Source organism: Ursus arctos, unplaced genomic scaffold (genome assembly GCF_023065955.2).
Source record: "Ursus arctos isolate Adak ecotype North America unplaced genomic scaffold, UrsArc2.0 scaffold_13, whole genome shotgun sequence".
Lineage (NCBI taxonomy): Eukaryota > Metazoa > Chordata > Mammalia > Carnivora > Ursidae > Ursus > Ursus arctos.
The window spans coordinates 22,007,025-22,031,539 of record NW_026622797.1 but is presented as its reverse complement, the minus strand read 5'-3'; the positions used below and the strand labels follow the sequence as shown (position 1 = coordinate 22,031,539).

The 24,515-nt window shown below is 38.1% G+C and overlaps 1 protein-coding gene across 8 annotated transcripts in view; it reads right to left on the bottom strand.

Moving 5' to 3' along the window:
* The window catches only part of HIVEP2 (HIVEP zinc finger 2), a 193,942-nt gene that overhangs the window by 70,438 nt on the left and 98,989 nt on the right, over positions 1-24,515 (bottom strand). For all 8 annotated transcript variants that reach the window (XM_057311006.1, XM_057311002.1, XM_044386380.3 and 5 more), the window contains one exon: positions 14,737-14,849. The gene's annotated coding sequence lies outside the window, so the exon portion shown is untranslated. The remainder of the gene's footprint in view (positions 1-14,736; positions 14,850-24,515) is intronic.

Below are 24,515 nucleotides of genomic sequence, written 5' to 3'. Positions count from 1 at the left end.
GAGGAGAGGAGAGGAAAGGAGAGGAGAGGAGAGGAGAGGAGAGGAGAGGAGAGGAGAGGAGAGGAGAGGAGAGGAGAGGAGAGGAGAAGAAGAGGAGAGAAGAGAAGAGAAGAGAAGAGAAGAGAAGAGAAGAGAAGAGAAGAGAAGAAAATGTATTGAAAAACACATGTGCACCTCTGTCACCAGCATCCAAATGTCCTGCAGCCCTAAATGTCCTAGCTCCTGACTATAGCTGTTTAGATGCCAGGGAAATGTTTTTCCTTATCTTGTGAGCAATCTCTTTGCCTCGATCAAAAAGTGACTGAGTTTGAATGCCCTGAAGGTTTGTGGGTTGTGACACTGCAGACTGTGGAATTAGACACCATTTCAAAAGAAGAAAAAAATGTGAGCAGCATTAATGCTCAAGTAAAAGAAAACCCAGAGTGCCTAGTCATTGCTCTTAAATGGCACGAAGGCAACAGATTCCTGTATAACAAAGCACTGCCAGGCGTGCCTTTTCTTGCTTCTCTTAGTGCTCTGATCAGTAGCTCTAGAAATACCAATTCATTAGTGCAGCATTTGGAAAAATTACACATCGCGCCCAAAGAACATTTTACACGTAACAATTCTTACTCTTATATCTGTGATGATGTAAAGTGCATGAAACATATTAATTCTTTACATTAGCAACTAAACGAACATTGAACACTAAGCCTGTATGTGGATTATTTCAATTAAAATAGTTAAAAAGACAATTACATTTCCAAAAAATATGTTTAAAAACTTTGGATTTAAATAATTTTGGATTTAAAATGTTTTATACATTCACTAAATATAGACTTGCCTTTTGATTTTAAAGTTCTTTGGGGTATTTAATAAAAAATAGCTTTTTGAAAATGTTTAGCTTTTGAATTTGTACTTCCTCTATTCTACATTGTTAATTAAAATATATTGGTATTTTATATACTTTGAATACCATTAACATTTTATATTTAAATCCCTTAGGTCACTGAGAATGAAGACAAGTCAAGGAAAAAAAGCAATAGAAAATCTAAAAACATTATTCTGCTTAAATTTTTTAAGCTGGAAACAATGCAAGTAAGCAGACTATTATCAAGCATGACCCACATAAAATTCACTAACAGGACATGACAAATTCTTTATTTAATGATCATTTAATTACTGTTCAAAACAACAAAAATGAGGCAGAAAGTTTTTCTCATCAAGTCCACAACTTGACCAGGTCAGATGAAACCCCTGCAACTTCGTATTCTTTATAAAGATTTCATCACTGAACAGGTTAAGAAGAATGTCTATGGGCCTCCAGTTGAACTCTTGCCCTGAAGGCCCCACAGATATTGGCGGCAGAGCCAAATCCCGAGTTCTGCGTTCTTAAGTCCAAACCAAGCTTGGCTTCTAACCAGTTCTCCCTCCACATTGTCATGGAAGCAGCTCCATCAGGTTTTGCCTCCACTCTTCTTTAGAATCTCACAAAGATTACTGTGCCTATCTTGTCACCATGTTACGTGATGGCTGAGATCCAGTCCAAGGAGCCAGGGAGGTAATAGTCCGCGCCCTTCACCGCCGATCTCGGATATCCTCTGCCCCATCCCAGCCAGATATCAAACCACAGTTAAATATCACTGAGTGCAAACACATACCAGACGTGAGAGAGGAGGGGACTCTGCAGTTTGAGTCTGATGAGTTCCATACCTTCACAAAGAAAACCATTTACTTTGTGTACCTTCTTTCCTCTGTCTTCTCCCTGCCTCCAAGGCTCTTGGCTGACACTTACTCTGCCATCTCCACACCCCCTGTGCATTTCCCTACCACGCTACAAGAATTAAGGTCTAGTAGGAGGAAGAGGGGCAGCGAAGGCCAAAGAGAATGAAGCAAGCCTTTCACATATTTGCTCATTATCCAGTTCTGAAACTTGGAGAATAAATCTTGCGGCAAGTTTTTTCCAACAATTTACATGAGCACAAAGAATGTTTTGAATAGAGTTGTCCCTTTATACTTGGAAGTTTAGAGGAAGGATGTTTCCTAGACATCTGGATTAAGGGACTGGCTCCTACAATAATCCATATCAGCTTTTATTTAAAGATCTGTATAAAGTCTTGATTTTCATGTTTTAAACAGAGAAAGAATTTTATAGGTTTTGCAGATATATAGAGAAATCTCATTATCTGTGTGTGTGTGTGTAGTGCATATATAATAATATGTATATAAAATCAAGAAGGTGGGTACTGGGATAGGGGAGGGCTGAACTACTTGCTCAGGGTCTGTCAGCTGTACTCTGAGATTCAGGCTTCCTGAAGGTGGCTTCCTGACATTTCAACCAAAAGAAAAAAGACCTTTCCAGTAAATCACTACTTCCTCCCCCGCACAGTGAACTACCATGTAATGTTTATATGTGGCCATGTAATATTGGTATTATTCAATTCAGAAATCACTTATTAAGGCTTTGATAATGTTAGAAAATAAAACCTAGAAATCATTTAGTTATTAAGATTCATCCTTCCTATAAATTATTTTACATATTATTATTAAATGTAAAAATGCAAGATCTAATAATAGACATTACAGAAATTACACAGAACATTTCTGAACTTAATTCTCTAAGATATCCAAAAGAGGGTTTAAATGATAATGTTATTGTGAGTAAAAAAAATTAAAAATGTGTTCTTCAGAAAATGTTAACTAATTGCATCTGTTCTGAAGAATCACTCACAGTGCCAATGTTAACACGGAAATTATTTTAATTTAAATTTTTATCAGATTTCCAGAATGCATCAAACATGTACATGTAAGATAGGGTACATTAAAAATAATAAAGGATGATAAATCTAGCAATAGTTAAAATAAAATAATAAATATCTTCAAATAAATGACATTATCTTCATTGACTGGCTCACTTCTATATTTTAAATAAAATCCTAAGTGGACAGATACTATATTCCATATGCTGTACAGGCCAATCATGCTGCTTCCAGGAAACAAATAAAATATATCCTTCCATTAGGTACATGTTTGAACGGTTTAAATATAAAAGCTTATATGAGGACTCTGAATAGCTCTACTTTTACTGTAACTAGTGGAAAAGTTGTAGATAACTGACCAAAGTATTTCACCTGCCAGCTGGTAAAGGTTCACAACAATGTAAATTGAAAAGCACACATATGGTTCTCGATATTTTGAAAAGACAGTATCTCTTTGACCTGTAAATGATCAAAGGGAATTTCATAATTAATTGTTTATCAAAATAATGCTATTATATATTTCCTGACCAGCCAGCAATTTTCCATCCATGTACAACAAACTTAAGTTTCCATGTTGTTCAGTCCCCTCACTAATACTGTATTTCCCAGTAAAAATCCATTAGTTTATCTTGCATTTATCAGAATCAAAAATATAGTCATTGATCAACTTCTTTCCATTCTTACTCTGGATGGATGGATGGCTGGCTGGATGGATGAATGAATGAGTGAATGAATAAATGATCTATATACACACATCAGACTAGTTCTTGCCTTCTCCGTGGCCACAGATACAAGGTGTAAGAAAATATATATGGTTTAGAAAATAATACAGGCACAAATGCAAACCATTTAGAAAATAATACCAGAGTGAAATTAACTTTTTTTTTCTCTCTACAATTAAAAAGGTCCACATAAACATTTCATCTTTGTCAAATAAATATTTCTAAACTTGGGTTAGGGCATTCTTAAAATACGCATTATAAGCTTCCATATTAACATAATTTAATTAAAATATTATAGAAAGTCTATAAAATACATGTTAATATGTTCATCAACTTCCAAAACTCAAAATTTACATTTTGACGGAATGAAAGTTATTGCCATTTATAATGAAAATTATTGCCATTTATGTATATATGATGCACATATTATGTTCTATATGCTTTGGAAACAAAAGAACTTGAGATTAAGAGTTCTGTGATGAAGATTCCATAGGATTCTTAGTTCAACTTGAATTAACTATTTAAAATAGAGGTAAACATGGTGGCATGTTATACTGACCCAAATATTCATGAATGTGTGCTGCAAAGCAATTAGGGGTAAAAACTGAAGGCCTTAAAACAAACAAACACACACACAAAAAAAACTGAAGGCCTCGTCCTCGCATACAATATCACCAAGCAGAAATTACAATAAAATAAATCTTGCAAGAGAGAAACCTGTGAGCCACATCACCACAAAAAAAGTAGAAAATCACAAAAATGAGGCAAGGAGACATAATAAATAAAAGAGTAAAAAGAGAAAGTATCAGCTGGCAAGGGACATATCCCTACATTCTCAGATTTACTGTGCCCTGGGAGACTAGCCTGAGTCAGTCTCACTGTTCCTTCTCACTCCCGAGTTTGATTGCTAGTGAAAAAATCTTGACAGTGCTTTCAGAGGTAGAATATGTCCCTACATTTGGGAAATTCCCTGAGGATATTTAGGATATTTACATGTATGCACAAGAAAACAAACATCTATCCCAAAGCTTCTGCTAAGACGGGGAAAAGCAGCCAGATAAAATACCTTGCCCATTCAATTCTTAAGGAAAAAGAATCCCACTGCTGTAATAGATAAAGTCTGGCAAAAACGCAGGGCAATTTCTTCAGAAGCTCTGAGGAGTCTCACTCCCATCAATCTAATACTGTATGCTAGCAGACTGAACACATAAGAAGGATGTATTTTATTTAAAATGTTACAATACTCTTCTCCACTCAGCTATATTTCCCAGCCCCCAGCCAGGAATACAACAGGAACTCAGTAAATGTTTATTGATTGTGTGATCAAAGGAATGAACAGATGAATGAATGAATGATTACAAATACACTCACATTTAACATACTTAACAAGTGCTATTATGCATTTGTGGGGTTAAGGAGCCATTGCGTCTTCCTCTATTCTATTATTCCTTTTCATTTGTCTCCTATTCCTTTTATTTTTTTTAAAGATTTTATTTATTTATTTGTCAGAGGGAGAGAGAGAGAGCGCGCACACAAGCTGGGGGAGCAGTAGGCAGAGGGAGAAGCAGACTCTGCACCAAGCAGGGAGCCCGACATAAGGCTCAATCCCAGGACCCTGGGATCATGACCTGAGCCAAAGGCAGACACTTAACCAACTGAGTCACCCAGGTGTCCCCCTTCTATTTTAAATTGCAAGGTAGTCTGATTTAATTTAAAATTCTCCTTTGTAATAACACGTGCGCCTCTGTGAAAGTGCTTTTATTGTGCCCAGTTTGCTGTAATAATTGATTTAAAACACACACACACAACAAAAATCAACCAAATAGAACTATGATATAAATTTCACCTTTTTTCCTTTACATTCCTTAGTAATATGCTATTCATCTTAACAAGGCGATTCAAAATTTTTCTTTAAGTTCTATTATTATTCCTAAATGTTAAATTGTCAGTGGTATCCCTCCTGCTTCCTACTAGATTCCTGCATCCTTTCCCTGTTTCTTCACGGTGAATGAAACACAATATGCCTGTATATGACTGTATATTTTGTCTGTTTACTGGCACATGAATATCCTTGAGGACAGGAAAAGAACTGGTGGTGTGTGTGTGTGTGTGTGTGTGTGTGTGTGTGTATGTGCGCGTGCATGCGTGCACGGGCACGCACTTCCCTGGATTGTTCTCCATGGAAATCTCCCACATGGGAAAAGAGCCAAGGAGAGCCCGAGGACTTCCCTGACCCTGAGCCAAGGGTGTGGTAAATGTGCTCACCATAACCAGCTGGATGCTTAAAGGGAAGGAGTGGGAAGGAGGAAGGGGAAAGCTAGTAATAAGTGTTGAAATCTTTTACTTGTGAGACAATAATCTAAGAATCTAACCTTTCTGCAATATTTAAATATTTTGCAAAGACCTCTCAGGACTAACATATTCTCAGGTGACACCTCTAAGACCAGCCAGAGCACTAAGATCTACCAAGGTTTATATGAACTTGACCCATTAAGGAGGAATCACTAAAGGAAGTTTGGCTTTTTCTTTCACTGATGTAGTTTAATTATATCTCCAAGATAAGTTATAACCTTTAGAATGTTTCCACCCCTACCCTACTGAAATCTCTTCAAAAGCCACGCGTGAATCTTAAGCTGCAGAAGACAGTGGCCCTTTCTTAGATCAGAATATTGGTGACTACTCTGTAGCACTTGACACCGTTAGACATTCCTTCCTTAAATACTGAGTTCCCAGCTCAAAATCAGACACACAATAGAAAATAAGTAAAAGCTCTTCTTCCTAGGAAGTTCCTCCCCTCTTAGCTTCTTTGATACTTGCCTCTCTTGGTTTCCAGCTATAATTCTGATAGCTCAAATACCTTGAGATCTATCCTCTATCCGATCTTCCAGGCCCAGATGAAGCATCTTCTCCCCCGTACGCTTCCCACTTTTCCAGTGTCAAAATTAATTCCTCTCTCCTTTGTGTTCTCATAATCCTTTGTTCTACTCCTGCTACGACACTGATCATGATCATGCTTTGGACTTTAGTTAACAGAGGACCTATTTTACAACCACACCTAAGTTTTCCGCTACTTGAAAAGGGGACCACACTTGCTTTTATCAGTACGTACCTCTAGGACCAAGCACAATGTTTTGCACATTCCTGGCTACTAAAGTTGTTAAACTGAACAGAATCTTTAACTCCTTCCTGTTTCCCACCCCTCCATTGCCAATCACAGACCAAAACCTGTAGACAACTTAATTCCGCCTGTCCCCTCCTGTGTATTCCTATTTCAACCAACTCCGTTTACAACCCAATAACCTCTCATGGAGACTATCCCAATAGCTTTTAACTTCTCTACCTCCAGGTTTCCTACCTCTTACCTATACGGTGAAGTGAGGTATATTTCAAAAATATAATCTGATCATGTTACTCCTTGACTCAAAATGGGTAAAGGTTCTCTGATGTCCACCAAACTAATGTGCTAACTACACATTGAAGGCCCTCTACACACCAGATCTCTCGACACCATTCTTTCTGTTTCTTCCATGTCTCTTCCTCACTTAACAAACACACCATGTTACTTTTCACTCCATGAGGACACCCACACCATCCACTTGTTTCTTTGCCTATGTGAATATAATTCTCTCCACCTGTCAAAACGTTGCCCATCCTTAAAGCCTTCTTCAGGAAAGACTTCCTGATCCCTAAACCCTTCCCCCTCACACACCCACAAGAAAGTGCATACGATTTCTTCCCCTGAATGGGCAACACACTTTACTGACACATCTCTGGGGATGCTACTGAAGCTTTCTTCTATCCAAGTCAGGTACATGGTAGTCTCGTCTCTCTTTTAGATTTGATAAGCAACCTAAAGGCTAAAATGCAGCCTTCCTCATCATTTTATTCCTCCAACCACCAGAACACTAAATTGCATATGGCAGAAATGTCATAAATATTCATTGAATTTAACCTAACTGAAGCTTTTACAAATAGCCAAAAAAGCTCAGGTTCCATGTAAGAAGGATGGGCGCTCAAGCCAAGTTAGTGCTGGCATCTGTGCTGATTGGTGTTCTCAAAATTTCCACTTAAGGCTGATGACAGAATTAAGCTCTGCTACAGTCAATGAATAATTTATTTGTGCACAAAACATTCTGTTAATGGAAATCTTTTTATGGCTCAAGATCTAAAATATATTTACTGCCCTATGGTTATTAAATGTTTGCTTTAATCATTAGTACACAAGGTAATGACAAATGATAATTATAGGATCATTATATGCTCTTAAACTGATTTAATCAAGAGTATCTCTTCTAAAATTCAAAAACTCCTCAGTGGATGGGAGTGGATTACACTGGAACCCGCCAACTCACTGCCACCATCAAATTTAAGAACCTACGGATTTTGTTGTTAGAAACACCACCAATTGGGGGAATAACTTTAGATTCAAACAGCTAATACATTTTTATTTTAATTTTCATACTCAAGTAAAAACCCCACTGCTTCCCTGAAGTGGACTGCTCCAACCGAGTACACCACAGCAAAGGAACAGTGCGTGTGTTTGCGCATCCCCTAGATTTTCCAGCCTGCCAAAAACTGTTCCTTTGCTGTGCTATTTCAGCAAGTCGTGAGATGACAATGATTATGCTCCTCAAAAGGAAAATATCGCTATTTTCCCCCTGTTTTTATTTTTGGATGCTGAAAGGCACACTTCTGGCTGCTGTGAGTACTCTGACAAGTCCACATGTTCCTGAGGAGGTGAATTCGTGGGGGATTTTGGCAGGGGTAAGGTTGAGAAAACCTAAAACTATCCTGAGCTCTTGGGAAATATTTAAGGACAGCAAAAAGAGGAAGACTCGGGTCTTCCAGTGAATTCCTGTTTCCAACTATCAAACCTCATGGAAAAAGAAAAGTCAAGTAGTATAAAACATATGCTTTTTACCTACTTTTATCTCAAATTCAACTAGTTTACAATCAAGTTCATCACCCTATTACTGAAACCAGTTTCTGTCTTTACTTCTCTTTTCCTATTAAAAGCAGCATTCAAACTCCCAGTCTCAAAGCCTTGTGTCATCACGGACAGCTTCCTCCTGCTCCCCTACCCCCGGATTGCACACACACACACACACAAATGCACATGTACACACACACACACACACACACACAAATGCACATGTACACACACACACACACACACACACATCTCCTAAACCCAATCAGCCGGCCCTGCATTGGCTCCCTGCTCACCATCCCTTATATTATCTGTGATCTGTCAATCCTTATTGCTACCCTTCCAGTTCAGGCCTTCCACACCTGTCCGAGATCCCACTGCACAAAATCAGATCAGAAGGTACTCTGGGTCAAACTGGCAAATTCTCAAAGGACAGGTCTAGGCACAGCATCCTCAGGTATATGGAATCTAGGGATAATGAGCAGAGGCAGTGACCTGTGGAAGTATCAGAAGAGTCCCAAGGAAAACAATTTGAGCAGAAAGTAGCCACAAGGGTACCATGATGCATACCTGGGAAGTCAGAAACTGAGGGAGAGACTGTAGAAGTCAAGTCAGAAAGAATCCCCTGAACCTGGGTTCGAGTGTACACTGAAGTTTTCTAAAAGTAGCTTTGTCTGTGACAGAAGTGTAGGAGGAGACCTAAAAGGCACACCATGAGGTGACAGCTCTTGTATAAACTCATCTAAGTGCCTCTTAAGTGGCTTCTGTGCTTTCAGGGACTCTTGCACCTGCGCACCCCACCCTCACACTACCCCCTGCAACCCACACCCCATCCTCATTACTACCCCCGGACACCCCTCTCACCACTACCCCCAGATACCACCCTCATTACTACCCCCAGACACCCCACCCTCATTACTACCCCGCATCCCACTCTCACCACTACCCCCCTATACCCACCCTCATTACTACCCCCCCATACCCCACCCTCATTACTACCCCCGGACACCCCACCCTCATTACTACCCCCCGATACCCCACCTTCACCACTACCCACCAATACCCCACCCTCACCACTAACCCCCAACACCATCCAGCACAACTGGACTGGATTCATCTTCCTAATGTGCAGTTCTGATTGTGTCTCTCTTCTGCTCAAAAATGTTCAGGGCCTTCCCACCACCACAGACTAAATTAAATGCATACCCTCCGTCCCTGAGTCAAAGACAGCTGTACCCCACATTCACAGTACATTTACACCTGTATCTCCCAGGAAGCCTCTACTTTAGAGGCCATGTTTTATTTTATCTCATTAAACCTTTTCACAGGTCAATCATTTTTTGTTCCCATGGTCAAGACAAGGACAATGAAATGTCCTTGTCAGGGGAATAAAGGGGTTTTTGTTCTGTTTCATTTGTGGGGGAGAGTATTGTTGTTATTCCACATAGAGAAGATTTTTTTGCATTCAAAAATATCACTGAAAAAACCACAAAATTTATTCTTACGGCTCTGCTCTGGATATTTAGTAAGTATCAGACTTGCTGACTCATCTCACTAATATGATTAAAATTAAATCTGCGCCCAGGTATAAATTTGCAGTCCCCAAAATGAATTTTAAAAGAAAACTCACAGCCAAATATTTTTATTGAATTCAACAAATATTTATTGAATATCTACTATTTTTTTCAATCACCATTTTCAAGGCTGAAGAGGACACCCACAAAATAATGACACGGCCTTTGCCCTCAAGCAGCTTACAGGGTGGCATGTGAGAAAAGCTTCACAGAAATCACTTTAATATAAAGCATAAAAATCCATACAAAAAGCAGTGTGAGAGGGATTCATTAAGGGGATTCAGAGGGAAATGGGGTAAAACGTGAAGATGGGTAATACTGAAATAAAATAGTTAACCAGATTCTCATTATCAGTAAAGTGCAATCAACCAAAAAACAATAATGCAAATAACAGATGAGGCAGAAAAATGCAAAGGTAATTTGCCTTTTACAATTCATGGATGAGAAGTCAATGTGATATCAGGTTCAAAAATTAAGATCTTTAAGTGGGTGATTTTGGCCAATATCCACTTTAGCAATTTATTATGAAAACCATCCAAGAGAATCAGAATCTCAAAGACCACTCTTCATCTATGGGGATGCTGCCTGGAGTCTGTGAGACTCTCAAAGCAGGGAGAGTGACTGGGTGAACGAGACAGTATCATCAAGGAAGGTAAAGTTACACTGCCTCCGACATTCCCTATGAGACCTGATTCTTCTCCAAAACCTCCATATAGCTTCTATTTCCTTTTCTGATTCATACTGAACAGAATATAGTGACTGTATCAGCAAAGCTCCAATATTTGAATACTGGCAGTCAACCAGACCGGTGACCTGGCAGCGAGTGATATGCTATCTAAAGTTATGGGCACCAGAAAAGTCTGCTTCTGTGACTCACTACTGCCGCGACTTTGAGCAAATCACTCAGTTGTAGCCCCCTGAGCCTCCGATTCCTCTTAAGCAAAATAAAATGTGAGTGGTATGTACATAACAGTTATTGCCTAAAGCGAGGTAATGTAACGTGGAAGCATCTGTAAACTGTATAGCATTACGCAAATGGTAGTTCACGTCACCAGAGAAACAAGGAATATAATTACCCGGTCCTACTGTGTAGGTTTTCAGTGGAGAGTCGAAGATGAGGGGTTTACCCCCCACAACCACCCTTCAGTGCAAGCTGAAGTCAGGAGGCAAGAAGGATAGGCAGAAGGGAATACTATGAAATGATGTAAAAGCAACTCTCAGTCAGTTTTCTGACGACTAAAAAAACGCTCATGGAACAAAATGTGCTTTGTTCCTACTGTTGGTTTAATTAACGCTTGTTCACTGAATGATGAATACATGAAGGAGTAAAGTATTGAATGTGGGAATGAATGAAGGCGTAGCCAAGAGAAATGCGTGAAGAACCTGAGGTCTCAGGTGCGTGACAAGAGTGAACGAAATAATTTGGGAAAAATGAACCCATGTGGCCCAAGAAGCTAACGGTAATGGGCTCCATTCACACAGACCCTAATGGCAAAAGAAACAGCAGTCCTGGTAAGCAGAGATTGGCTCTAGGCTTCCTATCATTCCGGTAATACTCATTCCTAAATACTGACACCTTCTTCAGTCACCTAAAAATGTAAAGGACCCGAACAGAAGAGCTGTATGCATCTGAAGAGCTATAAAAAGGACCCCCACATAAAAGGAAACATTTCGAAGGCCACAGCACATTGAAGCTCATAAGGTCTACTCTGAGTTCTATGTGATAGCTGCAAAAATTACATCAAACCCATAGAGAGCAGAGAGTGAATCTAATTTGCAACTTTATCAAATCTTTACAAAATCTGTGGAAATGCATCCAAATAGAATGGATTAAAAGTTTCCTCACTTTTATTTTCCATCTTTGTCCAAGTAATGATATATATATTTAAATTATTTATTTTATTATTTTATTTTATTATTTATAAAATAAATTTGGATTTCAATAACTTCTGGGTCCAAAAATTACTAACTATAATGACTGTGTAATTCTCAGCTAAGTAATTAACTCCCAAATTAAGAATATGGGATTCTTAATTTTTACTCTAAAAAGATTGAGCACTTCTAGTAGCATAGAGCCCAACTCACAGAACACGTTAAGAATTTTCACTGTCCTTCTTAACTTTTCCTCAGCTGAAAGAAGAAATGCCACTTACATAGTTCTTTTAAAAAGATTTCATTTATTTATTGGAAAGAGAGAGAGCACAAGCAGAGGGAAGGGCAGAGGGAAAGGGAAAAGCAGGCTCCCCAATGCAGGGCTCGATCCCAGAACCCTGAGATCATGACCTGAGCCAAAGGCGGACATACAACCAACTCAGCCACCCAGGCGCTCCACCACTTACATAATTCTTAAATAATTTCATCTGATGCAATAAAAGAATATAAATCTGAGCACATTGTTAAAGGTCCATAGTCCAGCTAGTATTACCTTAAAATGAATGATTTCAAGACAAATCAAAAGCATTGGCTACACGAAAGAAAATGGCAACAAGCAAGGAGCAATAATATTGATAAAAAGATAAAGTCATTGGTTTTTACTATATTTTACAAAAAGTGTCATAAGAGAAAGGTCATCCTAATGGTGAGAGTTTTCCTTTCTTGGAAACTGTTTTCTATTTACCACCAATTCAGGGTGGGGAAATTGGGCAAATTTATGTATTATTTGAAAAAAATATCCTCACTTGGGCTAATGGACAAAGTCAGGTTCACAGACAAGGTCAGGGAGAGACTGCTCATTATACTCAATGCGGCCATTATAAAAAAACCATACCAATTTCATATGAAGTGTTTCCTAATCGAAGTATTTGGTTTAATTGAAAAAACGTACCCATCTCTATGAGTTCTGTCCTCAATGACCAGCTAAAGAATCAGTCTCATGATTAATAAAATGTTAAGTATTTTTACGTTTATATAATGACACAACTACCATTACCACTACTAACTATCCTCATAAACACTAATAGTTATTGAGCCCCTACTACCTGCCAGAGGTTTAATCCTCACATAATATTATGAATTTATTTGACTAAAAAAAAATAATTATTTTAAAACACAGTGACCCCAATGAGCAGACTTTTAAGCAAAGGTTCCCAGAACTCACATTGTGATAAACAAGAAAGCCAACTGTAGTCAATGTCCAGGCCATGTGTATTCTCAGGCAGCACTCACAGAGCATAATCTATACAGCCTCCTAAACATCCCTGAAGTTGGGTCCCACCAGTCGAAATTTAACTGTAACACTGTGGGCGTACTTTGCGAATAATTGTAAAAGCCAAACTTGTGAGTACATGGAGAATTAAGTGTTGCAGACAAAGACATTTAGGTTAGTGGTGCAAAGTATTAATTTTCATTTTCTAACATCTATTATAGCTATTGAAGAATTAGAGTTTTGCTTTTGAAACTTTTTTTTAACGTTTCTCTTCTTTTTCGTTTCTCTTTTTTAACGTTTCTTTCTTTTTCATCTAACCGACTTATATCCCTTTAATTATCCTTTTTTTTTTTTTCCCCTGAATGGCACCACATGCCCATAACAATGTAAATTACTGCTCACAAATGAATCTTGGGTCACGAGCCTTACAGACAAAATGAAAAGATGTCCTGGGGTTTCCATGCTTGATATTTATTTCTACACTCACTGAATACTCAAAAGCCACACTAACAAATCAAGTTCCAGGGCAGTTGTCTCAAGGGAGATCATTTCAGACAAGCCTAAAGCAGGTGTTGGCATCGTATGAATTACGCAACCCTATCCCTGAAAAACCACCTGACCTCATCATGTCTTAAGATGCTCATGGGTGAAGCAGACACTGTTCGCTTGGTTTCAAAGTCTGCTCCCCAAATGATTAGACACTTCTCTTATTCATTATCATCCATCAGGTTTTTAAATAGCTTCAGTTCATTCAGAGGAAAATTAAATAAAAAGCTGTATAATTTAGAACTGTATATAAAATTTAGAAATTCAGAAACTCAAATCTTGTGACCTGGACTAGAAATACAAACCTTTTTCCAAATTTTCTGTTACTGTATAAAGGGTTAATTAAAGCATGAGTTTGCCTGGATTAAAAAAAAATTACCAAACCTTAAAATCAGTATCATTTAGACTTCCGATGCCAAAAATCTGTTTGACAGAGCAGGCTTTACTATACTGACATTTTAGCAGTAGCCAAAGTCCTGTTCCCACTAAATTCTGTCTTGGCAGCACCAGTAATTTGCTAAAAGCCTAAATTCCTCTTGGTTAGGAGTTCTCTACCTCGAGAGCTTTCCACAGAAACATAGTGCAACAAGGAAGTTGAATTGAGCAAGACTCTAAGGTTTCTATTCTTATCACAGAAACCAAGCTTTCTGTAAAATGAGAATGGTTTAAATAAAGAGAGATACTAACTTACTCAAAACGTTCATTAGATTTTAGATTTGAATGTGATACGATACAGTACAATTACACATAAATATCTCACTCACAGTAAAATCTGATATCACATTACCTCAAGATTTCAACAAGCAAATAATTACTAAAATAGTAAATAAAAGTATCTGGTTCCAAACTACAAGTGACAACATTTTCTAATTTTCTCATCTTCCTAACTGGTACGTTTCCAGAAATATTGTAAAAACTTACAAACATGTTCATTTAGATAGCATCCCCAACATCTTTCACAGGTAGTGAGGGCCTCAAATCATTACTGCCAAAATTTCACATAAAGCTTAATATTTTGCTTAAAAGATCTTTCCAATAATTTTGAAATGAAAGCATATAAAAAGCACTTGACTCAACTTACCCAGCAGCTGAATGTTAATGAATTGGTAAAAGAGTGTTCCAACCAAATCAATTCACTTTATTTTTCAAGTGGATCTCATTACCATCGTCTTTTTAAAAATTCAAAGACTCCACCTAATGAGGAAAGGAAAACAAAAACAAAAACAAATAGTTTTTAAACCAGCGAAGCATTATGGGATCGATACATTAATAACACAGAAATCAAAACAAGATTCTAATTAAATCTTCTCCTAAGTTACTGTGCTTCTTAAAAGTATAAAACAACGAAAGCATCTGACAATTAAAGTAAATTTTCCAGTTTTGGATAAAATTAATGTTCAAGCACAGAGAAAACAGTAAAATAACACAATAAATGTGAGAGCAGAAGAGTTTACTGTCAGTACTGATTGGCACACAGAAGCAATGGCTATATCATGTCAGTTAGGATATGTAAAATTAGATGTGAGAAAAAGAGGCAACTGATTGCTTTGGAATTCAGTTCATTGATTCCTATTAATTTACCAATGCAATGCAAATGTGTAGGTTGCAGTTCCTTAAAGCAGTTAAACTCTAGTTACATATAAGCTCTGTTGAGGAATATAAACTAATACTTAAGATCAATCATTTGGAGAGAATTCACTGGCATGATTTTCGAAATCATTCTCAGAATGCTATACCTGGCCTCCCAAAGAAAGTGTTTATTCTACTAAAGACCCATCAACAGCTTAATTAGGTTTATAAATAACATCAGTTAATTCCATTCACTTTACCAGAAGACACACCTTTTCTAAAGCCTAAATATTAAATTACTATCTCAGCTCCCAGAGAAAGTTTGAGAGAAAGCAAGCTGTATCTCAGCTGATGAGAGCCTAAAATAAATGGGATGCTGGAGGGCTGAGCAGAAGAGTAAGATACAAATTTGGACGGCATCCAGCTACTTCCAAATCAAGTCTCCCCAGGGCAGATTTAGTATGTTTTAAAGTCCCAGAACATCAAACCCAACCATATTCAAGTGAAAAATCAAAAACCTATCCCAAAGCCATAAACACATGATTTTTAATCATAAAATTTGGAATTAGCCACATACTGCCACTCCTCTCTAATCCTGCCACACATATTAGTAAAATTAATTTAGCTAATCTCAATATTTAAAAAAGGTTAAAATAGATTTGCTATCCACTATTAGAAGGTAGATGCTCAAAAAAACACTAAAATCCTAAACCAAAACAAAACAAAAACGTTCCTAACAATGGAGAAGACAAATAGCAATAATTATACACACTAAGTAGAAATCCACAGTAGTCATGAGAAATACATTTTCACTTCCAAGACAATCTAATGTCTAGACTCTAGGCTTAACTGCTGTTCAAGAAATAGTTATCTAAAAAAACTCATGTGGATATGGTCTCAAAGACTTCTTCATTCTCAAATAGTCTTACCTATTATTGTAGGGTTCTTGCCATAACTACGGCAAGACAAAGGTCAAATGGTTTGGTTATTTTAAATTATTCTGGATCAACAAATACAGGCACCTAAAGGAGTTGCAAAATGATACAATACACCCATTTTTCACACTTGAACATCTAGACTGTGAAAATATTTTTGTACTTTTCTAGGCTTGGATGAAAGTTGCAAAGGCTCTTTCAAATAATGTTTGAAAGCTTGTTTTATAATATCGCCTCGGAATTACTGCCGTGATGGTTTTGCGCTAGTACTCGGTTTAGCAACTTATCCCTTCTGTTAGTCACTTTCCAAGGAAAAGTGAGGGCACTTCCCCTCAAGATGCAGCATGGCTTGAGGGTTCTTAAGAATCCTTTTCTCGCTGATTTGTCAATGTATAATGTGAAACTGACCTGTACAAAAGTTTAGATCTACCACCCCTCTTCCTGTGTTTCTTTGTTTCTTAGAGTACTGCTTTCTTAAGGTATGTAGTTCTTGCCTCATAAAAGGACTTCAGTACTTGCGTGGGGCTAGTCATTAAGCCAGAATCACAAAAGGTCTTTCATCCAGAATCTAGCAAGTATGTTTTCGTTTCAATCTAACTATGCGTATCTGAGTGGCCAGTGATTTCAAATTACTTAGGAATTTTTCAGTGGTGGTATGGGCACCTCACATCAAACCTCAAAAGCAGCAAGTACAAAATATATTAGTCATCTGTATGGATGATTCAGTCAAATGACTGCTCCTAATTAGCACAGAAGATACGGATCTGCTGTCTGCATCACAGGTGAGCCTCATGTGTACAAACCACAATACAACATTCTTTAGAAACGTTCATTTCCTTAGAAATGAACAATGACACCTAAGATAGGATAATAGGTTCCCTACAATTTCTATACCACACAGCAGTGCAATGCCTAAAATAATTTTATAACCTGATGAAAACAGTTGGATCTAAACCTTCTCTTTAATGTGTTTTTATTGCCTACCTCTACATATTAGGAAAAAGGAAAATACAAAACAAAACACCTCAGTCAGTGGTATTTTGGCTTCATCAGAAAATCTAAATACATCTGAAACTTTGTATTTCAGTTACGTAGTCTAAACAATGGAGTAATTTATCTAATATTTGCTAAATATCTAATTTAGCAATTACTAAATACTAATTTAGTAATTTATCTAATATTAGCTAAATATCTAATTTAGCTAATATTTGATCATGCTTGTCACCAACTGGTCTATCTTTATGCATAAAAACTCAGATATAGCCACAATGCTGAAGCAGAGTGACTTTCTCTAGCTGAATGGTTTACCTCATGTAGTATACAGGAACCATGCCCTTTGAGTTGACCAGAGCACTCCCTGAGAGCACTTTAGCTGTCTATACTGTTGCAACAGTGATACAGTAAACTTGCCCTTTTTGGAGCACTTTAGAGGAGCACATGGCACCCTGGAGTGAGCTTGTGAACTCTGATATCTGTACATCTCTGGACTAATCCTTAGTCCGTGTCCTGGCCATCAAACACCATCCTTCTATTGATGATGAGACTGAGACTCAGAAGGTCACAGTCATTTGCCCAAGGTCATGCAACTAGAAGGCAGATTTCCTGACTACTATTCCACTACTACTATTCCTTTTACAACATTGAGCTTCTTTGAGCACCAGCGACGCTAAAGATGCTTCTTAATATAGGATGGGAAGGAAATAAGGGAGGCAGTGAATGCAAAGTGAGCGGGAACAGACCGGCAAATAGCACAGGCTCCACACCACCCTCTTTATCGTGGTTACAAGTAACTTGCTTCTTTGTAAACCTAGTAAAAAACTGGCCAAGGAGAATAAGGAAACAGAATAACTTAAGACTGTTAGAGACCCAAAACATCTTGGCATATTTTGGCAGGGCTCCAAAATAACATTTGGAAAGCAGTACCCTAATAGCCAGAGTCAGTACTGCTGCCCTACTTAGCCATTTGTATTATTTTTCTCTAGAAATACATATCAACATTGAAGATATTTTTAACAACAACAACAAAAAAAAACCTCAATCCCATCACCCAAACATAATTATTTACATTTTTTACAAATGTATTTATTTGCCCATGTAAGCATATTTTCACACAGACGCTCTCATAACACATAACAATGCATTCTGATTTTTTCATGCAATATTTCATAAACACATTCTACATTTCCATGTAACTCATATAGTTCTCATTTTTACTAGCCATATAATATTCCACAGTTAGCATAACTATGACTACTGTAAATAGTAGACTACTAGTCATTTCCTCAACCATTCCTCTGTGTGAGAACATTTAAGTTGCTCTCATTTATTTCCAACACTAGAGATAGTACTAATAGTAGAGATACTCTTCTTCCTTAAAATATTAACAGAAACGAGATTATTAAATCAAAGACTATGAGTATTTTTATGGACTCCATATTTATAGCCATATTGATGTTAAGAGATTGAAATCACCTATAAAGCTACCAACAATATCTGAGCATTCTACTTTCACAAAATTTCCTTACCTTTTTATGTGATTACATTTTTTTGGTTGTTTATTTAATGTAAAATGGCACTTTTGGGTTGCCTTTTTATACTAATGGTGACCATAATTACCCTCCCATTTAAAAATAATTTCATTGTCTTTCATTTTTAATGTAAAAATTACCTCTATCCATATAATTTGACTACATTTTGGTTCTGTTTTTTCTTCTGACTATATTCACTTCTCTACAAATTGTTCTTTTTGTTCTGTATGTTTCTTTATCTTTAGATCTTTAGCCATTTAACATATCTGGCGTGTATTTGACAAATTCCAAGTTATCCAAGTACCATTCACTAAGCTTGCTATATTATATTTTATGTGTGTACTGTACCATAATGGGTCCATTTATGGGCTTCCCACTTTGTTACACTGATCTACATGGAAACTTTGTTCAGATTGAGTAAATATAATGTAACTGGCATTATCTTACGAACTTGCTGTTCGTGTGTTGGGCAGTTTAAGTTACCATTGTTGTTTATAGTATGTTTGAGTCTACAGTAGGGCTACATTCTATGCCTTGTTCTCTTTTTTAAACACTCCTTGATATGTCCTTATGTGCACATAGAGACTTGCAAAATTCTCACCCATTTTTCCCAGATTATATTATCTAATTAAGTGTAATAGTTGCCTTCCATACTCAGCCGTACCCAAAAAAATCCCATTAAAAGTTTTAATAGAATTGTGTTGAATCACACATAAGCATCCTCTCAATATTTTGTTTTGCCATGTAAAAAAAATAGTGTGTTATTGTGCATCTCTACGTTTATTACATTTTTACATTCAATAAATATTTGCATTCTACAAAATTCTTGGTTCTGTGTCTTTTCACATTTCCATTTCACTTGCTTAGAAATACTTAATTTCAGCAACTGAATTGTGTTACTTCCTCACAAGATCCCCTGCACAGTATCTTTTACGAGTAGGCAAACAGTGATTAAATAGAAAAGTGTCAGTTCTAGCTTAAATAAAACATCTTAATTGCCTCAACAAAGATGAAATTAAACTACACAAATGACACAACCACCATAAAATAATACCCCACGCAACCACTTTACTTTCTTAGTATATTTACAAGACACAGCCTCAAATTTATTTAAAAAATAGCTGAACGGTTGAGATAAACGTTTATCCTCCTCGCTCTCCAACCCAACCAATGTCTCTCATTTCTGCTATCTGCGAACTAGGTTCAAAGATTGAGCAAAACCAACAGAGAAATGCAAATAACTTAAAATTATAATAACCTTTCAAACGTAAACTTGACTAGGGGCTTCTGGGTGGCTCAGTCGGCTAAGCATCTTCCTTTGGGCTTGGGTCATGATCTCAGGGTCCTGGGATGGTCCCCGCTGAGCAAGGAGCCTGCTTCTCCCTTTCCCTCTGCTGCTTCCCCCACCCCTCACTCCCCACCCCCCACTCCCTCCCGTGTTCCCGCTGCTGTCTCTCTCTTTCAAATAAGTAAATGAATCTTTTTTAAAAAACCCATGAATTTGAGAATATCGTACAAATTGTTGTACATTTAACTGAGTCTATGTGTTACCTTCCTTGATGCAACAAACCTAGGGACTCTCAAGGAATCTTATATTTTATAAAACGTATAAGTACCTGAAGAATTCTAGACACTGCAGTGAAAGGGAAGTAAGGGCAAATAGAAGAAACGGGAGGCGAAACACCAGGAATATCTGCACAAAGGTAGGCAAATAAGGACAGAAGCTATTTTTTCATCCACACTGTGAACGTCACACTCTGTGTCAAGTTGAGTGAAAGCATGAGTGATGTGCCTCTCCAATTTCCTGAAGAAAGAAACACATAGAAAATGTGGCAAATATTTAATCTGAGCCTTGTTTCCTGAAAGACTGCAAGATGCCCACAAATTTTCTTTCCCAGAGTTCAAAATAGCAAGCTGAGTGGGTGTAAGCACTTCAAGTGCAAAAAAAAAAAAAAAAAAAAAAAAAAAAAGAGGTAACTAAGGAAAAGGAAATCATACTTTTTGCTTCTCAGTATGAGAATTCTAAAAGTAGCCAGTTAAAGGGATTTGAATGATTTGCATCTAGAGTTGTCTTGAATCAGAACATACAGTCCTGATTCTTCACCAGGGCCCTCTGGTCACTTTTAAAGGCTGCAGATTCTCTGTAAAGACTAATTTCCAGCCTCACTGTTACAGTAAGAGCAGACAGTTTCACTCCGATAGAGCCGGGTACCTAAATGACTACAGTACGACACTGGCAAAACGGAGAGTTGAAGGTTCCTGGGGTCTCTACCCTTCCCAGGGAGAGAAACCTTCCTCAACAATGCTTTAAAAACTGTAATATACTTATGAGTCACCAGAGAAGTTTGTTAAAATGTGGATTCTGATTCTATTGGTCTAGATGGGATCCAACTTGTGCGAATTCTCTGGTGACGCTGATGCACTGGTCTGAGGTCCCCATTTTGAGAAGAGTGGTTCCAGTCTGTAACACCGGTTCACTAACAGCCAGACAACAGAAAAACAATCAACCAAATAAGAACATTTGCAAGGTGTCTAATACTGTGCTAGCTGTTGTAAGGAATAATAAAGTAGACAATAACCAAGCACGGAGCCAACATATAAAAATTATTTTAAAAGGTTAAGTGCTAAATGCTAAAATGTGTGGTAATGATTCTAAGCATGACAGATGTTGAGAACAGGAAGAGTTATACAGAGGCTAGAATAGTGGCAAACGGCTTTGCAGAGCAGGCTGCACTCGGTTAGGCCCCAGGTTTGGGGTGGTGTGGACAGAGAGAGAACAGGACCCCAGGAAAGGCAATGCTGGAAGGGACACCGAGAGTTCTGAAAAGAGAAAACTGCAGTGCACCTGCTTTGTGGGTGTAGATATTATCATTTGAAATTTTAACTTGAATTCACTTTTAAGCAGGTGAGAGGAACTTCTGACTTTGTTTAAAATGTGTAAGTTTGGGAATGAAAATGCTATTCCAGGGCAGTAGAGATATGGGTAGATTTAACTGAGTCTTATGCAAATTTTCTCCACTGGCAACAGCAGCAATATTATTGATGACATTTTAGATTTAAGCCTGGTAGCAAAAATTACCATTTTTACCATATATATGTATATGCATATGTATGCCTTTGATAAACATATGTCTCTAATGATTAACAATTTTAAAAGCACTGGAATGTAACTTTTCACTACAATAGAATTAATAGTCTTCTGTTATTTGGAATGTCGAATTTTACTTTTATTATAAAAATAAACACTTTTTTCTTCTATAAAATACTTTTAGATGGCACATACCCACACACACCCTCAGCTCTAGCATTACTCTTCCCTTTCCTCCCACACTGGCTGACAATGGGAAGAAAACACATCCAGACACAGAATGAAATTATTAATGAGTTATACCTTAGTTGTTTTTTAAATCTCCTTAGAAAGTTTTTTTTTCCTGCTGACCTACAATATGTCCAATATATTTCCCAGTGGGGTTAACAGAAAAAAAAAAAAAACCCAGAAAATTGCAAAAGGCAATATAAACATGAAAACTAGATCTCTAAACTTTTTTTTTTACTGAAAAATATTACGGGGAAATGGGGTACCTGTAAGCTGCAGGAAGGAAGGGAAGCAGCTGAAAGAGAAACAGTACATTTTAGCACTCCTGGGTCGGGTCAACAATCTTACTGAGTTCCAGTTCCATTTTTGGAACTACCAACTTCATCTTATCGTAAGCCATAAGAAATGATACGTGGAATACTGGCAAATACTATATTTCCTATTAACGTTAAAACCATAACTATGGTTTAACCACAGCTTCTCTCCCTTCCATGTTCCTGTCTTACAAAACTTCCCTGCTTGCTGGCAGGTGGAATTTAGGAATGGATTATGGCAAAACTCTGCAATTTCAAAGTATCTAGACTTGAATGTTTAAAAAATACATGTATCAGGAAAGCTGTGCTAAATGAGGCCCTAGCATTCAGGATGCACCAAAGGATTTACTTATCCCCCCAATCTAATACACACCCACACCCCCCCACACACAAACACTCATTACTGACAAGAAAATGATATTACTACGAGGGCACCTAATTGTTGCCCATGAATGGCTTGCAAAAGAGAATGCAGTCATACCCTAAAAAGACTGAAGTTTGTCTTCTACAAATCTTTTCCCCTTTCTGCTCTGAACCTTTTCAGGTGTCCTCCCCTAACTAGGTCACGGGATCATGCAGGCTGCATTCCCCAACTACTGCAAAAAAGACCTAATAATCATTTTCAGACTTCACTGCCAAAAATGTAATGTGTTCTCATTAGGGAAAACAACACATAAACCAACCAACCTTGGGACATTATAAAACTTCATAAAAAGAAATAAATAATGGTTGATGAAGAGACATATTTGGGGGGAATGGGTTTTACAACAATAGATGCAAGAACCCCCCCCCCCCGTGGGAAATGCTATTATTAACCCTATTAAGATACAGTGCAAGGGACCTTGTCACCTAAACTAGAACAAGATATGGTCTGCTTTCAGTTTTCTGAGGCAATTTCTACATGAATCAAATTGGCCCTTCAGAAGACAGCTCATCAATGAGAAACTCTCCCTCTCTCTCTCTCTCTCTCCCTCCCTATCTCTCTCCCTCCTCCCCCCTCTCTCTCTCCTTCTTCCTCCCTCCCTCTCCCTCCCTCCCTCCTGGGTCTGGCCTTTTCTTTAGTTATAAGGCATAGTCCTGTTATTACCTCCCTCAGTATCTATTATTACAATCCTCTGTGTTTACGTGTCCACCTGCTTTTAGAAAATTACCAATAGATACTACTCGAAGTGACAGCAGTTAAATTTGCAACAGCACAGACTTCTCACTATAAGCCTGGAACCATGGTGGAAATCGCTTCAGTTGAGAAAGATTTCCTGAGCCAGAATTTTTGTCCTCACTAACCAGGCTGCCAGGCCTAGATCAAATGAAGGTCAATGCAATGTCCCCAGAGAAAGCTGTTCAACTCGCCCGGTCGGTTCCCCTGAGCCCTGCCAAGGAGGCCCTTGGGTCTGATGGGCTGCCCTGGCAGAGCTGGTGTCTTCCCCAGGCAGAGAGTCCCCCACCCCCACCAGGACGACACTGAGCACCAACGCCAGCAAAGCAAAGCTGAGCAGCTGGGGGCAGCCACTTGTGGGTGACAGAGGCAGGCTCCCTCTGCCGTGGGAGTGTTAGAAAGCTCTGATGGTGGCTTGAGCTGTCAAAGTGTATACTGCGAGACAGAACATCCCTCCTGGCATTCTGGGCGAATAAACCCCGGCCAGGGCAACAACAGCCTGGCCCGAGGACAGTCTGCTCCTCACATCAAAGCCGGAGGCCCTGGGAGGCTGGCCAGTGGCCAAAGATGCAAAGAGCAGCAGGGGAGTGTGTTGCCTTAGGACAATGGCAAACTGGGACGTGGTAGAGGCTGTAAATTCCAAGCACTGGGGAGGTCTGCTCAGAGATTTCACCCTCTCCTGTCAGGGCTGGGATTTAATTTCCTTTGAAGAAAAAAAAAAAAAAAGGAAAGAAAGAAAGGAAGAAAAAGAAAAAAAAATATACATTCCCAAAAGCAGACACTGCAGCGCAAGCTAATGCACTCTGGTCCTTCTCAGCCTGCAGCCACTGTCTGAAACAATACAGCTAAGTGAGATGTGACATGCTCCCGTTCCTCTTATTAGGGCATTAAGTCTAAGGGGTAATTAAGATCATTTAAATGCAAGCATCACTGCTCCATTGCTAATATCCCCCCAGATCGTTCCCATCAGTTCTGTTTAATTAGAGGAACATCACTCGTTAATGATAACCTGACAGTTTTGTTTATTTGACAGGACACAGCA